The 17,491-nt window shown below is 41.6% G+C and overlaps 1 protein-coding gene across 6 annotated transcripts in view; it reads right to left on the bottom strand.

The window, feature by feature from the left end:
• Window positions 1-9,508, bottom strand: part of FAR2 (fatty acyl-CoA reductase 2) — a 138,494-nt gene extending 128,986 nt beyond the window's left edge. Inside the window, exon 1 of one of the 6 annotated variants that reach the window (XM_071733376.1) lies at window positions 9,442-9,508. The gene's annotated coding sequence lies outside the window, so the exon portion shown is untranslated. Of the gene's footprint in view, window positions 1-8,119; window positions 8,551-8,927; window positions 9,088-9,441 lie in introns of those variants that run through there. The other 5 variants (XM_071733374.1, XM_071733372.1, XM_071733371.1 and 2 more) reach the window with 5 other exon arrangements.
• Between the last annotated feature and the right edge of the window lie 7,983 nt (window positions 9,509-17,491).

The following is a 17,491-nucleotide window of genomic DNA, read 5'->3' as shown; positions in this document are numbered from 1 at the left end:
GGGGAGCTGAAAAAGTTAACTGAAAAATACATCAGGACCCAACATTTCTCATCTAATCAATACATTGTTTAGGATGCCCTGAAACCTTGTATTCAAATATAGTAGAAACCCACAGGCTGCTCTGAGGACACAAGGGACAAGGCAGCAGTCACTGAACATAAAAAGAAGAATGAAGAAAAATTAAAAGTACAGCTAGACAGTATTACAGCAAAAGTTACTGTTATCTGCAGAACCCTGAAGGTCTTCCACTGAGTTGACAAGTTTTACTGCTGGATCTAGGTTCAAGATATGATGGTTATTTTGATAAAAACACCCTTGTGCCTATAGACTCCTTTGCCCTCTCCTCTCTGCAAAAGTGTTCTCAAGTTTATTTCAGATGCAAAGAAAGGCCCCCCCCAAAAAAAACCCAAAAAAACAAACAAAAAAAGCGCGCCACATTGGGGATCACTGACATTTTGTTCCATACTAGGAGCGTATTAGCTTAGTCACTTTGCTCTGGAGTATCTAATAAAGATAGCAGCACTCAGAGTTTGAAGGAGGTCAGAGGTAGAAGTCAGTGTCATTCAGTGTCTGTAAGGTCTTGATCTGGAATTTCATTTCTTCCCAGAGATGCAAAACTGAAGGGCACCGTAGGGAAGTACAAGCAAAACTGCATCAAAGCAATAATGAATGTTACTAGAGAAAGGATCATAGAGAATGTATAGACAGCTACATCCAGCTGTAGTCACAAGAATGAAATGGAATTTACTGCATGCAACATTAGACTTCATGGCCATCAGAGCTCCAGCTTTGCTTAAGCAGATCTTTTGTCGGAAAAGCAAGCAAACTGGGTTTTTTTGCAGATCAGAAGTAATGCAGTGGGGTTGCAGCTATATGAACTGTGGGTTAACTAAGGGTGTAATTCTGCCTGTCACATTCAATTTAGAAATCTGGATACATAAAGAGTTTGGGTGTCTTATTAATGGCCTGGGGACCAACAGTCTCAGCCTCTTCAAAAATTGTTTGTCCAACAAAGGAGTTGGGTGCTTTACAGCCATGACATTCAATTCAACAGCCAAAGGAAAATCTAGAAGCCATCCTGGACTGTGCCTTTCCCTTTGACTTAAAGCTAGAAGCAATGAATAAGCTGATGTCAGTGCATGCAGTAGCAGTTTGCTAAGGGCTCCTTCTGTAAAAAAAACGTCAGCCTCAAAATTGTCCTTAATACTAGGTTTAAACAGAATCATACCATCCATTTCAGACCAGTTGGTAACAAAAATAAGTCCCACTGACAGCACTGTGAGCATATACATCAGAAAGTGCAAACTTTTTCCCTCTTTCTCTTGCCCCCTCCCTCACGGAATATTTCTGCAGTCTTCTACTTGAGGGATATAATGGAGGGATTTCAGAAGAAACATGCTTATTTTTATACTTGAAGAGAAGAATTTTTAATACTAATGCCCAGTAAGACTGCATGTTTGTGAATAAGCAGTGACAGGTGGTAAAAACAGATGGTTTTGAAAAGATTTGTGGCAGTCCCTGGCTCTGCTGTACTAGAAGCCCTGCAGGATACTGGCAGGAAAAGCGGGTCCCCTCCTCTTCTTTCCTTGCCTCACTTGGGAAAACCAGCAACAGCCAAATTCACAAAGCCAGGTTAGGACAGGCAGAGCTCACTAACTCATATTCATCCTCCTACTACCAAATTGCTTCAAAAGCCCAGCCAAAGCCCAGCGACTGACACGGGCTAACCAGATGGGTGCTCATCTGACAGGAACCACAAAACCACCTCTGCATTTGCTAGTCCCAACCAGGAACACAGCAGACACAGCTCCTGGTTTCAGCAGTCTAATGCTGTGGTTATTTACCACAGACCATCACCACTTTGTTTCTGAACATGTTACTTCTGGCCACACCAGAGGAGACTGTCTGTGAGTGAGCATCATCAAATGCTCCCATGCTGAACCCAGGCACAAAAACCTGCCCTCCTGTACAGACCTCTGCTGAAAGCCCTACTTCTTCTTTCTGAAGGCCTCTCAGATGCTTCAGCCCTGCATAACCAAAGAAATTTTCACAAATGGTAAAAACCTTGTGTCATCAGTCATACAGTGAGACTGCAATGGGGATAGAAGGTCAGAGAAGCACAATTATTTACCTTATAGCTCAAAACAGAGAGACCAGGAACAAAACATTTTTCATATGTCAACACCGGCATTAACAGAATATTTCCAGCTGAGTGTTGTGTTTTGCCAAAGCAGTGCTGACTGCTGCAGCTACAGCCTTCTCCAAGTTATTGTTACTTGTGTCCAAGTTAATTTTTCTTGTGTTTGGAGAGCAAAGACCCACCACTAACAAGAAAACAGTGCTAATTCAGGCTGTTGTTTTGTACACAATGCATAAGCTGTAGCCCACAACTAGTTAAAAGTCATTTGTAATTCTCTTTTGAGATAACACAGTACACATATACAGATGACTCAGACTATTTCATATACCACCAATGAATCACTACATGGTACCACCTCTGGCTACTATCAAACCCATCTGAGTAGCCTAATTGTTAACTCCACTCTACACCCACCTCAAAGAAACCTTTAAAAGGCTGCTCTGCTCTGTTAATACCCACACATCTTGTGAATAAATTACGAATCTCTCTTTTAGGATTTACTAAAGTGTACTGTAAGAATTACGCTCCTGAAAAGGGCTGGTACCTTTTTATACAGCATCTCTGCTCTTCAGATTTTCCTCTGAAACAGGTTTGACTGACTCGTCAACATAACGTGTATTCTTGTTTTTCATTTCTTTAAACAGTGTAATTGAATAGCTCGGAAGAATCTTTTTCTTATCATTCATCTGCAGCATCGTTTAAAAAATTGCAATTAATTTAAATTTTCATAATTTCACTTACAGTATCATGGTATTTTCTGAAGGAATATGGTAGAGAGGATTAGGACATTACACTGTATTTATACTCAGCATCCCCTGAATATGAAAAGACCCACCTGAATCATCTATGGAAAAACAAATCTACATTCTTTACATGAAATCAGGGAACTTTTCCTTCCTTCAATCAACAAGGTTTACTAATCAATGGTTGCTTTCAGCAAGGTAAAAAAAACATTAACAAAAAACCAACCAAATAAACAAAAGGAGTTTTCAATCCAACTGGCCTCAATTTTATGCAGAACTGCAGAAACAGCAGTGAAAACTGAGTTTGCTATATGGACCCAAGCCATTCAAGCCTGGAATCAAAAACTTACATTTTTTCCCAGAGAGTGCCCCATGCTAAAATTCTCTCTCACCTCTGGGCATAATGAAACATGGGTCTGGGCTTGGATAAGGAAGGCTGAATGACAGCTTTAGAAATTGTAAGACTTTAGACTGTAGGCATCCACGTCGTGAGCAGTCCTGCCATTCTTCATGTATTAACCAGTCATTAAGTTTTGCATTTGTTCTCTTAATCCCATAGGACAACTTACTCCTTCCCAAGGCAGATATAGGCATGAAAGGTTAAAAATGGAGCAAGGAATGAAAAAAACCTATAATATGTGTTTCTTGTGAGAATAGCTGCTCCAGAGTTACTTTCATGAAGGAGGAAACATTGGTGTTAAACACAGGGGTGTATTTTGGTGGTAAAAGGTACCTTGTTCTGTAAGCATGGGTGGAAGAAACAGGAAGAAACTGTGCAATTTCCTGTCACTTGAAGCTGCCTAAGCGTAGGTACAGAGAGAAAAATACTCAAACAAACAGCACTTGTAAAAGACAACTAATAAAAGCTTAGAACCGAACACAATTATAACAGAATTACAGGTATTTTTGCCAAACCTTCAGTATGCCTCTTGCTTTAATGAAAATGAATGTAGCCAGAGATTTGAGGGAGAATTTCCAGTCTCTTAATAATTACCAACAGAACATTAATTACATGCCTACGCACACAATCCTATTATTGACTATTTCACTATGTAAAGACCTAATTAGCTGCAATTTTAACACTGTATATCACCCAAAGACAACTACATTTTCTAAAGAAAACCTGAAAGCACTACTTAGATGAGATTTTTGAAAGAAAAAACAGCCCAACAGACAAAAAATCTACATCAGATGGTGTTAACAAAACACAAGTTATAGGCTTCCTATTCAAAAACGGAATAGAAAAATAAAATAAAAGACAAAGCATCCAGTCTGCTGTGATAACAAATAAAAATGGGTTTTTGCTAGACATGGCTGTGTATAAATAGGACTGAGATGCTTCAAGTCCATGGTGACACTACACAGCAGCCCATGGCAACTGACCCACAGGAGTCCAGGAGACCTCACAAGAGAAAGCAAACTAGAGAAATGCTCCCTCCATGACAGCTCCCCATGGCCATGATCATCCTGTGCTGAGAAATTTTTGGTTTTGTTGTCATCACAGCAAAAAAAAACCTCATACTACTAACCTGGGCTTTATCACTACAAGCCATGTGCAAACACAGAATAAGAAGGAGATTGTAGCTGATGTAGTCTACAACTTAAATATGGAATAGGCAGATTAAGAAGCAACAGGAGTCATAGTAAGGGTATAAATCAGGTCAGTGACAGAGCTGACCTCGAACCTAAATTCAGAGCTCTACATCTTGAGCAGAGGGAGGTTACCTATCAGCATGCACAAGTAAGGCCTCCAGTTCCTTCAAAAATATAGGTATTAAAAAACAACTTTTTGTCCTTCAGGTTTCCTCTTTCACTCAGTTCATCACCTTGAAGAATATGTCTACACAAGTGACTGGAGACAGACAGGTACTTCTCACTCTCCAAATAGGCCAGATATAAATTAAATCCGGTCTGGAAGCCATGCAGAAGTGTTAACAGAGTACTGAGTCAGCTTGTTAAGATGCAGGTCCATCATCATTTTAATCTGGTCTAAACAGGGCTCTGATTGAGTGCAATGAGGATCAGCCTGCTCTTCTCCCAAGTGCATGTCTGCTGACTCCTCGATGCATTTTAGTCATGCATTGAGTCAGACCCAGGAACTCATCCAACTGAAAACCAGGCCAACAGCAACAACAAGAGCAGATTTGCATTTGGCCATGAGTGACAACACCAGCACAAGTGAGAGATCAGGAATGTGTAGCCAGAGGTGAGGCAGGCAGGCTGACCCTTTGACAGAAGCCCACATTTATGGCCAAAAAAAATGACCCCTGAACTTTGCCTTGCAGAAAGGCAAGTTCTGGCTAACTCCACCACAGCCTCACTCTAATACAGGTGAGCACCTCTCAGACTTTGTGTAACAGCTTGTTGCACCAGGGAACTGCATGTGCTCCACATGATAATTATTTATAGGTACATCTGGAGATGCCTAACTCTATCCATGACCTACCACTAATAACCTAAGTAATTTTAATCTCATCAAAAAGTACACCAATATTCACACTTTCATTTTCTTAAGCCTCCTTTGTGAACCCAGGATCCTTAGGGAATAAGAATACAATAATTTTTAACCATAGTAATGGGATAATAATGCAGCTAAAGAGCAATGCTAACATTATCCCCTGCAGCAACTATTCCCAGTGCTTTCCTATAAATACAGCAAAACCTTACAATCTAGACAGATGAGTCAAGCACTCCTCAATACCATTTCCCCAGCCTCACTGAGCTACTCTTCACTGCCCTTTGGCTTCTGTGGATTATTCAGATCAAGGGATCTCTTCTGCCTTTCCCATTTCAAAACATGTATTTTTTTCCTGCTTTCCTATGTCTCACTGACATAGGAGTGATCTGCCCCTTGTATAGATCTAAATTACCCTTCATTTGGAAAAAAAAAAAAAGGCAAACTGAAAAATGTAAAAAATTGAAGTTTTTTTACAATGATAGTTTAATGCTGCAGACTGCTCCCTTGAAGCAAGGATCTACAGCCTGCCACAGGACTTGAAATCAACAGTATCCTAGAGATTTCTGAAGCCAACATTCTGAAGCCATTAATTCTTTTTCTTCTACCACACAGGCCAAGGGGCAGTCTCTGTGCTGCTAGTTATATTACCTGCATTCCCTGCCACAATCCTTCTGCCCTGTCATTACCAATGTTCTCCCTGCCAGCACCCCCACACCTCTCCAGCTTCAACCACCCACCCATCTGAGATCCAGATCTGAAATTACTTTGGGAAAAGCACAGGAAGTTTATCAGTCAAAGCTGCCTTCATAATAACAGATGCAAATTTGTGCCTCTGTTAACAGGCCATTCTCTACTACTTTTCTGGCAGTCTTTCTCTAGATTCTTCTCTTTTTTGTGCCCACCTGACATGCTATGGGTTTTATTTAGTTATGCTTTTCTTACATGGTCCTCAAGATGTTTTAAAACTACATCTCCCCACCACTAATCTAAACAAGCCTTAATCGGGATTAGAACTGAAACTCAATTTGGCAGAACTGAGGAATTAGCAGGTTTTTTACATTATCAGATCAATCCTCAACATCCTCTAAATATAGTAAAAGGATGGCCCAAATTTGCTATTGCTTCATGTTTAAGATACCTTGGAGTGAGTGTATCTTTCCCTCCATCAAATTTTCTATTCTCAACACCCGTGTATTGAAGTTCATGACTTTAATTTAGACAAACAAAGCACACACAAAATGTTTTAAAAACTTGTTTTTGCAAAACAATAGTTTTATCAGAAGGAGGGAACACAAGAGAGCTGGATATTAAAGCACTACATTAGAAAACAAATTTTACAAATTCTCTAAAGCAGCTATCAGTTCAGTTTTTAAATTGTGTAGTTACTTCAAAGAGAAAATTAGTACTTCATACAGTGATGAACAGAACCTGCACTTTCCTATTCAAGAGCACTACAGGTAAGCAGGAAATTATGATGGTTTTGACACAGTAGATGCAAACGAAAACAAACTCCAATAGAAGATCTCAGAACTGCCAATACCTTCTTATAAAATGGAGATGAAGGTTTCCAGAACACGAGCCCACACAAAAAGTTACACTCTAAAGTAAGGTGCCAAAGAAACTTGAGCTTTGGAATTAAAAGCTTCTGAAAAGCCATGCATTTTATTACACCCTTGGGTTCACCCAATAGTTGGATTTCACACTACTTTTAATACAAATTCAAGTGAACCAGGACTAGAGCAGATACAGATTTTTGGCATACATTTTTCTAGCCCAATAATGACCTTCACGGATAGCAAAGTCTCAGTCTAAACAAAGATGCAAAACTAGTCTGACTGAATCTGTAGTTCAGTATTTCTGGGTGAAGCAACTCCCATTTAGTTTTACTGCTTCCCAGTGCAAGATAATGATCTGTCGTTAGTTATTCGTCTTGCTAGTTATGCCCTTAAAAGGCTCCCAGGCAAACACATAAAACCCAATCGTTCTGAGTAACATTATTGTAAAGGACTGGGTAAGACAAGACAAGGTCACGTGTCTCTAGTTTCTAGAAAACCGAAGATATCCTCACAACATCCTGCAACACAATATGGATTAAATCTTTGTGGTGCTGTGTGGGTGGGTGGATTGCAGGGGCGTCCAGTAGTTTCACGATCAAGAGACAGCAAACAGCATCAAGGCTGAGAATTAAGAAGCCCTCCCCTTTCAATTAAAACTCTATCGCTGTCTAATACTACATTTCAAAGAAAGATGTATGGGCCTAATAGCTGGGAGGCCTTCTCTAAAACTACATCAGTTGGTTCGGTTTTTTGTTTGTTTGTTTTTTTAACAGCATCTCACTGAAAATAATCCCTGCTCGGAGCAAACCCTGCTGTGAAACAGCAGGAGCCGCTCACCACACTCCTCATTCACAAGGTTACACTCCGGATTGAACTTCCCCAGGGAGAAGCCGAAGCGCCGGTCGGGCTGCGACCACCGCCCAGTGCCGGGGGTTCGGCTCGGCTCCGCGCCGGCACCCACGGCTCCCTGCTTGCCCACGAGTCGCGGTACCTGCTCGGCACAGACTGACCCGGCCCCGGCAGAACCTCTTGTTACAGCGGCGGCACCGAGCGCTGCAACCGGCCCGGCCCCACCGCCCCAGGCAGCCTCTCGGTAAAATTGTGCCCCCAGAGCGTCGCCTTCTCCTCCTCTCTCTTACCCCCATGTTTTCTTTTTTTATCATTTTTTTTTTTTAAATTTTTCTTTTTCCTTCCTCCCCAATGTCCCCCAGCGGGTTGTTACCTTCAGTTATCGCTTTTCCGACCAATTCCTGTCTCCAAACCGCTGTCCCCACCTCCCCGAGCACACAAAGAACTCCCAGCAAAGAAAAAGGAGAAAATTTTAAAAAAAGAAAAAAAAGAAAAAAATTAAAAAAAAAAACGAACGAACGAAAGAAAGAAAGAAAGAAAGGAAAAAAACAAAAAGAAAGAAAAAAAAATTCACAACCCTCTCCTCCCCCTCTGAGCCTGGGTACTATATATCCGGCCAGGAGAAGGAGGAGCAGCGCCTCTGTTCTGCCTTCCCCTCTACCGCCTCTCGCACCGAACGACTGCGGCCCCGCGTACCCGGGGAGGAGAGGGGGAGCTGGGGCTGCCCGCCCGGGGATGCGGACCAGCTCAGGCCGCCGGCGCTCGGCCCCTCTCCTCCGCCTTGCCCGGCCCTGCTTCCGTGCGGCCGAGCGCAGTGTAAACGGCAAGCGGCGTGGCTCTGCAGCGGGAGCCGCTAGGCACGCCAAGCACACCGGGGCGGAGAGGAGGGGAAGGAAGGGGTGCTGGAGAGGGCCCATCCCCGGCAGGACTCGGCCCCGTGTTCCCCTGCCCCACCTCAGGCTGCCCCTTCTTCCCCAGTCCCGGGCATCGCTCAACCGCGGCGAGGAAAAGGCGCGTTTGGCTACCCCATCCCCGCGCAGCCTGGCTCCCCCTCCCTCCCCTCCACCCTCCCGTCAGCCGTGCCGCAGGGTACCCGGGTCCTCCGCAGCAGCCCTCGGAGGCAGCCAGAAGAGCAGGAAGAGAAAAAGCTGCCTCCCGGAGGGGCTCCTCTCTCTCTTTACCGGGGTAGCGGGGCTCCTTTGCCGGCGCGTCCGCTTGCGGGTTCCCCAGGGCACAAGGGGCAGCGGCGGCTCCTCAGCACCTCCTCGAACCCCTGTCCTGTCCGCGTCCTCCCCCGCTCCGCTCCTCCAGCCCAGGAGAGCGGCAGCGCCGGGCGTGAGCGGGCAGGCGGGGGGGTTGCGGGAAGGAGGGCTGGGCTGCAGCCCCGACACGCGTCCGGGAGGTGAAAGGAGGCGGCCAGGGAAGGCGATGGGGGTAGGCAACGGAAAGCTTGTTAAATCCATGACGAAGGGGCAGGGCAGGTGGTCCCTCGGGTGTCCTCCAGGGTTCTTACACCTCCTTCTCTATTCACTTTTAAGCAGAATTTACCTCTCTGTTCAGAATTATCAGGAAAAACGTTGTACACGAAAACGGAGTTATAAAACTGGTGTATTAAGTTAGCTCCAGAATTTGCCTTATGAGCCTAATGGAAAAAACTGCTACATTCAGCAAACCCGCTCAGCCGCAAATACCTACCTTTGCCACGAATATTAATTTTCTCACTGCAGTTACAGAAGATACACCCTGAGCTCTTTTCAATCCAACATGCGCATCAGCGAGATGTGGCTCTTTTATACCCTCTTATTACCCTTACAGGCATTAATTAATTTTACAATGTTGTGTTTATCTAGTTATTGTCTTCAATATATCAATGCTGAAAAAGGCCAACTCAAGTGAGGTTGGGCAAGATGCTCAGTGATGACTGATACTCGTATCAGTATCAGCTGTCAGCAGGACTTCACACACGAAAGGATTAGACACTACACCTACAGTTGCAGTTCTCCAGCCTCTAGCTCCTTATTTGAGAAGCTTAGAGGTTACAAGTGCCTGCCATTTCCACATGAGAGCTCCCTCTACATGTCTATTTGTACACGTGGGCACTAGTAGTTAAAGTCTAAGAGTAGGTGGAGTCTCCAAAGCCTCCATGTTTTCACCTCTTCTTTATTGTGTCTTCACAATACATGTCCCACCATGAGATACCTGGGCATGGGGATCTAAGAGCAACTTGAAGCAAGTCCAAATGGCCCAGGACACAAGATCTAAGTCAACCACTGTCCACACAACACCTATAGAGTTGGAGTAGGATTGCATGTGCAGGGTCAGGAAGAGCAGTTCAGGGAGTTCATCCTACACACAGGGGTGGGATGTACAGTACGTTGATTTCAAAATTTCTGTAGATGGAAGCAAGGCTGCTGCCTTCACAAATTAGTAGGTCTATCTCAATGTACTGGGGCATTGAACAGGAGAGTGGAAGCTCTGGCTTCAATTTCATTTTTCTCTTTGGAGAGAAAAGCAACCTACAACTTTTTTAATGATTGCACTTGATTTTAAGGGTCTTTTCCAACCCAAATGATTCTATTTTTCTAGCAAGGGAGTTTCTGATTCATTCACAGGAAATGTAGCCAGAGAAAGCTTGCAAGGAAAGAAACCACAGGAAGTGGTTCTTACCCAAGAAAGTCCCAACTATTTGCAGAGAGTGACTGATGGCTGCTGGTATACTTCTGAGTAAATAGGATTTTGGTTGCCTACATCTCAGTCATATTCTAAACATTTGTCTTTGCAGACTGGCCAGGCCTCTGTCTAAATTGAAAAAGCCATACCTAAACTGGAGCTAAAGGTGACAACTTGATGCCAAAATGGGGAAGAGGTAGATCAAGATGTGAACTAACAGAACAGGCAATCAGGGCTGATTTTGTTCAAAGATCTTGCAGTCTGAAACATAACTGGAAGGAAAGACTCTGAGAAGTGCAGAATCAGAGAGCTATCGCTAGCGTTATCTTTTCATCGAATAGAGACCTTGATAAGCATCTGTTCTTGCAGAAACTCTTTCAAAAGACATCGCATGGTAGACAAAAGTACACTTGAATCTATGAACCTACAGAAGTTCCTTTGTGAAGTTCCAAAAAAGCAGGCCTCATCATCAGTTCCCAACTAAGATCCAGTTAGGTCATTAAGCAGGTAGCATGTCAGAGACATTTCACGACATCTTCTCAGAAAGCTCTAGAAAATGTTGAGAGGGTGATTTAGTTAAGGAGATGAAGAAACAGGAAAGAATCATTGAAACAGTGCCAACTTGATAAGGGTACTCTTTGAACTGATGAAATGAAGGCAGTCATGCAGCTTTCAGATGTGCTGAGGTCTGGAGAAAGTCTAGAGGCTTGACTGAAAAAAAAGATGTCTTTCTACTAGTACATCACAAATGCTTGAAAGGAGTGAAAAAAATGTTAACTTTCCAGGGTACTCCATCCTCAAAGAAAAATGAGATATATTAGCCTTTATTGTTTTTTTTCTTGAGTAACCCTCTTAATTCCATCTTTAATTACAGGGACTGGGCCAGAGAAAGAGCTGTTGCAAGGCTGGAATTTCAAACCAACCTTGCTAGAGATTGCATACACCTGAACTTCTATCTAAAGTAGTATGAGGAAGACATAACAGCGGGATGGTTAAATTTTATATTAAACTACTATTAAATTATTTGATGAAAAACTGATTAAGCAAAGTTGCCTATGAAGGGTCCATGAAGCTAACAGTGGAAGAATCAGAGAAGCACTTCTTTCAGTTCCTTCAACAATATGCCCCAACCCTGTGATCAATAGGTTACTGAAGGGCAAAGGATCAGGATGAAAGAGATGAATTTTTGAAACACATAAAAGAGTATCTCCAGGGCAGATCGGCCTCAGCACAAACCCCCTCATCTTTTATGGTTAACAAACTAAGGAGGTTTAAAATTGCTTCACAGAAAATGAGGGAAGGTTGAGGAGTTTAATTTGTGCAAGGTCAGTTCATAATCTTTTGTTGCAATTGCAGATCTGTACTAGATGCAATGAGGAGTTACCGTAACCTTTTGACATAACCTTACCCAGTGTCTAATTTCAACACAGTCCAGAACAAACACATCACCTGGTGTGGACTTGTGGTTCTTTCCTCCTTCAGATGCCAAACTCAGGATTATGGTTTAGGTATGGAAGTTTTGTTTCAAGCAGCCAATGGATTCTCTTTTGCAGGTTTAAGAGTACATACTGTCTCCTTCAAAAAACACCAAAACCCAAGATACTCATTTTAGCTCAAGCTTGACATCATTAAAAAGTTAGAGACCTAAAGAGAATGTCAACAAGGCATCAGAAGCATAAAACCAAGGAGGCACTTTCGAGCAGTAACTTACTAACAACAGACCTCAGTCATTCACAGGCCATTAGGGAAAGAATCCTATCCTAGCAGTCGGATAGTTTCATCTAAATGCAAGAGTGAAGGGCTACATCTCCTCATTTACACAATAAAATGCATTGCATAGGCTTTCTTAAGAAATGAATGTGTAAACAAGTACCTGGACTAGCTGAAATTTATCTCTGGTGTATCTTAGTTTTTCCAGAAAAAAAATTCCCACAACTGATTAGCCACTCTGACACTGATGTCTTAACAGATAAAGTGCTAAAAATCTTAATTGATGTCAAAATAAACATCACTGCCACTAGCTTTGAACACCTGTGGTGGTGCAGATGCCCTGTTCACTAAGCCATATCCCAAGACCAACATCAGCCAATATTGTTCTTGCTTTAGTTGCAAATGCAGTGGGCTCAACATTGTTCTTGCTTCAGTAGTTTGCAGTAAACTGAGGCAATATGGAACTTTCTGATCTTGCCTGCTGGAACAGTGACTTGAAACAACTGGATACCTTCTGGTTTTAGTGTAAATACAGTAATTTGGGGCAATCAGGTACTCCCTAACTGCACCCCAAACTCTGTTGCTTGCAAAATGTACCCAAGACCCCTTCTTCTCAGATCACAAGCCCACTCTGAATCACGGCCATCATGGAAAAATATTGACCAGAGTCAATCACCTTGAGAACCTCTAAATATTTGTCCAATATTTGCACCAAGATGCATCTCATGAAGGAACTTGCTTCATCTGGCTGGAAAGAGTAAGTAGCTGGCTACTTCTCATAAATCCAGTGGAAAAGTCAAATTATATTAGATTGGTGCAATTCAATTCCATGAGTTAATCAGGGGTATATTGCAACTTCTTTTTGTGCAATTAAGTACCAAAATTTAACATCTTAGTATAGGTTAACCTCTGTAACTGTGTGTGTGTGTGTGCACATGCACAATATCATTTAGAAACTTTGTTAGATTTTTAATTGAACCTCTGTATTGATTATAATAAATTATGGGTTATTAATTAATTAAGCTCCTAGAAACAATATAATCAATTTTTTTGTGAATTGTTATAATAGTGTCAATCAACCTTAATTTACTGCAATTTCAGGTCACACCCATAATTATGTGTTAAAGCACTACACTGAAATCCCTACACTTAAACCCCCTAGCTGTAAAACAAGTCTGGGATTAGGAGTGGATTCACACACACCCACACCACTCTCTGAGAAGGAGTTTAGAAAGCAAGAAGGTCCACTCTTAACCTCGTGACTCAAACAGAGGACCTTTCTCATTCCTCTGTCTGATTCCTGTGCAAGTCTTTCCAGCCCATTCCTGACTCTTTCCCTGTGTAAGTTATTTCCCCTGATCCCCCTCTAAGTCACTCTGATAAGATTTTAACCCCTACACACCCCTTCCACATAAGAAGTAACAGAGTGAACCTTACCATTGAACTCTGTTAAGACACACTTTCATAAATCTCTATTGAAATATAGCTCTGCCCTTTTACAGGTGTAATAGAGAAGGAAGAAAGGCAGCTGGCAGACATAAAGCCACAATTGACATAAAAACACAGTATAAAACCACAAAATAATCATACAGTTCTTGAAGCAACACCATCAATAAAGCTGGTGAAGGATCTAGAGCATAAGTCTCACAAGGAACATCAGAGGGAATTGATGTCGTTTATTCCAGAGAAAAGGAGGCTGAGGGGAGATCTTATTACTCTCTACACTTGCCTGAAAGGATGTTGTAGCAAAGAGGGTGCTGGTCTCTTCTCCCAGTATGGCAGGATGAGAGAAAATAACCTCAAGTTGTTCCAGGTGAAATTATTAGGAAAATGTTTTTCACCAATGCAGTTGTCAAGCTGGCTGCCCATGGAAATGGGTGAGTCACCATCTCTGGAGGTATTTAAAAGACATGTAGATATGGTGCTTAGGAACATGGTTTTGTGGTGGACTTGGCAGTGTCAGGTTAATGGTTGGACTTGATGATCTTAAAGATCCTTTCCAACATAAGCAATTCTATGATGCTCTGATTTGGAATTAATTAGCTGCGGTTTTTCACCAGCTCAGTTTCAGCAGTGAGTGCAGAAGAAGCAGCAGCAGTGAAACATCATACTGCTCAAAGAATTAATGTAATACTTCATGTTTTCAGGTCAAATGATGCCTAAATAAATAATGCTGTGTGCATGTCTGAAGTGCCTTGCATCACAAAATATCAAGCCACTTCATATGAGGTGATTGATGCTGGGAAGAAATAAGCTTCTTGTCACATGAACCTTAATGCTGCTTTTTTAATCACAGAACTTACAGTGTTTGTATTGTAATCTTTCAACTGTTTAACAGGGGAAAAAGTGTAACTGGTATTTTCTGGCTGACTGATCTGTAGATCTGCAAATCTCCAGGTGACAAGACATATGCTAAAAGTTTTCTGCTATAGCACAATTTTTATTATTTCCTCAAATTATTTTGATCTTTATCCGAAACAGTATGATCTGGAAATCAGATTAATACTGCACAGAAATATGAGCTGACAACACTCCAGTATCTCCTGTGTTTCAAAAATTAAACTGAGCTTCAGAAACCTTACAGAAGTCAAGCCAAGAAGTAAGCATTTCCAAGTTTGCTTGTTTGGGGGTTTTCCCTTTTTTTTTTTTCTCTTCCTTCGTCTTTTTCTTTTGTTTGATCATTTGTTGTTTTTTATTGGATTTTCTCGTCCCTGAATACAATAAGGTACACCATACAGGAATAAAGTTACTGTGAGAGGACATCTAGTGGTATTTAGCAGAAACTTAGAAATGTACACACTTTTATGAAGACACTCAATTATACATATATGTGAGATATGCTATTCAGTATTTCTAGGTTATGATATGGTGTACTTGATTTTCCTTAAGAGTACTAGAAAAAGTGTCAGACACCTTGGCAACTAATATAAAGAAAGCACAGTTTATTCCTATAATTACTACAGCGTGTAGTATCATTCTGTCCACACCTCTGGGAATGAAACATCATTCCATAACAAAAGAGCTTCGTGTGCAAGACAGTTACACACATTGAGCTACTCTGTGAGCTTTGGAGTTCCAGATTTGGAAGAGCAACAGTGATGAAGCTGAGGAAAACTGTGCAGAAGTGTTATATTTAGACAAGAAGATTTTTGGCTGGGATGGAGACATCATCCACTTCTGTGCATTGGCATCTGGATATTCTAGATGGATGAACTCAGAGAATCAAATAAAGGAAGCCAACAGCAAGGTGCAAGAGCACAAACAAGTAGATTGTAGTCCAGTAAGCATTCTGGCATCAAATTCCTGAGGCCTAGCAGGCCATGCAAGGTGGTTTGAAAGCCCCTTCTCAGTTGTAATGCCATTGTAAAACAAGGGACTAACAAATGAAAACACAAGCACAAAAGTCAGCTAAAGTGAACAGCAAAAAGAGAAGGTATAGCAGATATCTTGCTTGAAGCTTGCCAAGCAAAATGAGTCTGGTGGAACTACCTGGGAGTTAGTCAGTAGGAAAATCATTCATGGGCCAAATGTGCTCATATGTTTCAAGTGCAAAGATACAAACTACAGAATCACAGTATTAGTATTAAAAAAAAACATACCCATTTCAGAAATATGAGTTCTACTCCATTTCATATATATCCATTAGTCTGATTTCCTGGTTTCTATGTCTCATTTGATAGCATTAATTTCTCACATACACAGATGTTTTGTCTTCATGCAATTGATAGCAGGGGCTCTTCCTTCAAGTATTTTCTGTTCCTTCCTGGCATTTCTTCTTGGTGTAGTACTTGCCATGATGTGTCTTGGACACAAGGAACAGGGCTGAAACCCAATTATCCAGCAAATATTGATTGTCTGTCTCCAATACACCTATAAAGGTCATGAAAAAGTGACTATTGCATGATCTGTGGTGCAGGGGCTCACGTATTCCTGACCACTTATTCCTAGCCCCCTTCTGAGAAGCACAGGCTCTATGAGCTTGACAAGCTTTGAGAAAACAAATCTTTTGCTGAGCTCTAGAAAAAGTAAGAAAAGTAAAGACTGAAGTGAAATTGAGACAGTGATAATGACTAGAGTGAAAAAAAAACCCAACATGGGAAGTGTCAGACCTAAGGAGAAGGCATCATAAAGTCAGAAGGGAACCCAGCAAGAATAAAGATTCTATTTAAATAGCATAGGGCAAGAGTTTCCCACTGAACTGTCAGCTGCCCAGCCAGCAGACTCAGGAATTGCCTGCATGGGAGTGGTAGGCATAGTAGTGCTTGGCCCAGTAACTCATTAGTTGTATCTATCTGCTATGGATATTAGCTAATATATGGTTGATGTGTATACCTAAAAGTATAATCCTGCTTGCAGGGACTCTGAACTTTTTAAGACTCTCAAACAGAAGCAGCTCATTGGCAAAAGTTACAGCAGGGTTGTGTTACAGAGAAAATAATTATTTTGTTCTTTCCTGTGGTAAAAAATGGTGATAAATTTGATGAATAAAGGACTGAAAAATAAAAAAGTTTTTGTGCTGGTTTTATAGATTCCACATTTGTGGCTTTGAAGGCTTTGAATCTCAAGTAGCCTTCTCAAAAAGATTTATGTTGGTCCTTTGGCTTTGGAGCTAAATCATGTGCTGTTTCCAGCGTTTGCCCAAGTTCATTCTTCAGTAAGAAGAAGCAGAGAAAAGAACAAGTTCAAGTAGATCATCAGTCTTTTGTTATTGACAAAAAATAATCTAAATCAGTGAGAAGGTGTGGGTGTTTTAAGGACACCCTGAAGCAGCACTGCTCATCATTTACTTTTCTTTAATGGATTAAAGGCAATTGCCATCTTAAATCACTTTCCTCACATCCCAACAGCCAAATCCTCGGACACCTCCCAGTATACCAACTTGCTTAAAGCCCCATCCAACCTGGCCTTGGACACTTCCAGGGAGGGGCCATCCCTGGGTAATATTCCTGGGCAACATGTTGCAGTGTCTCAACACCCTCATAGATGAATCTTCACAGTTCCATAGGATAACAACAGCTACAACTTTCAATATTTCTTTTTCACATGCTGCTCAGGATTTTTTTCTGTCTGCTAACAACGCCTTCTCTCATATTGACATTTCAGTAGTTTGTCTTTAGAAAAAATCTTTGATAGCCTACAATGATAGCTCTGTTCCAGATCAGCTACTTACTGCTCTTCTATATGGATGTATTCAGTTCCTACAGCCATGGCTACTTACTATGAATCAGTGAAAGATCTAGTTTTTGGTATTTCCAATTCATTTGTATTTGAACTGGTCAAACAATGAAATCTATCTGCAGAGAGAAGTGTTCCTCCTCAACAGATACTCATATATTTTATTTATTTACACTTGATGATAGTTTCT

The sequence above is a fragment of the Heliangelus exortis genome, chromosome 1, assembly GCF_036169615.1.
Source record: "Heliangelus exortis chromosome 1, bHelExo1.hap1, whole genome shotgun sequence".
NCBI classification, from domain to species: Eukaryota; Metazoa; Chordata; class Aves; order Apodiformes; family Trochilidae; genus Heliangelus; species Heliangelus exortis.
This window is presented reverse-complemented; position numbering and strand designations above follow the sequence as displayed.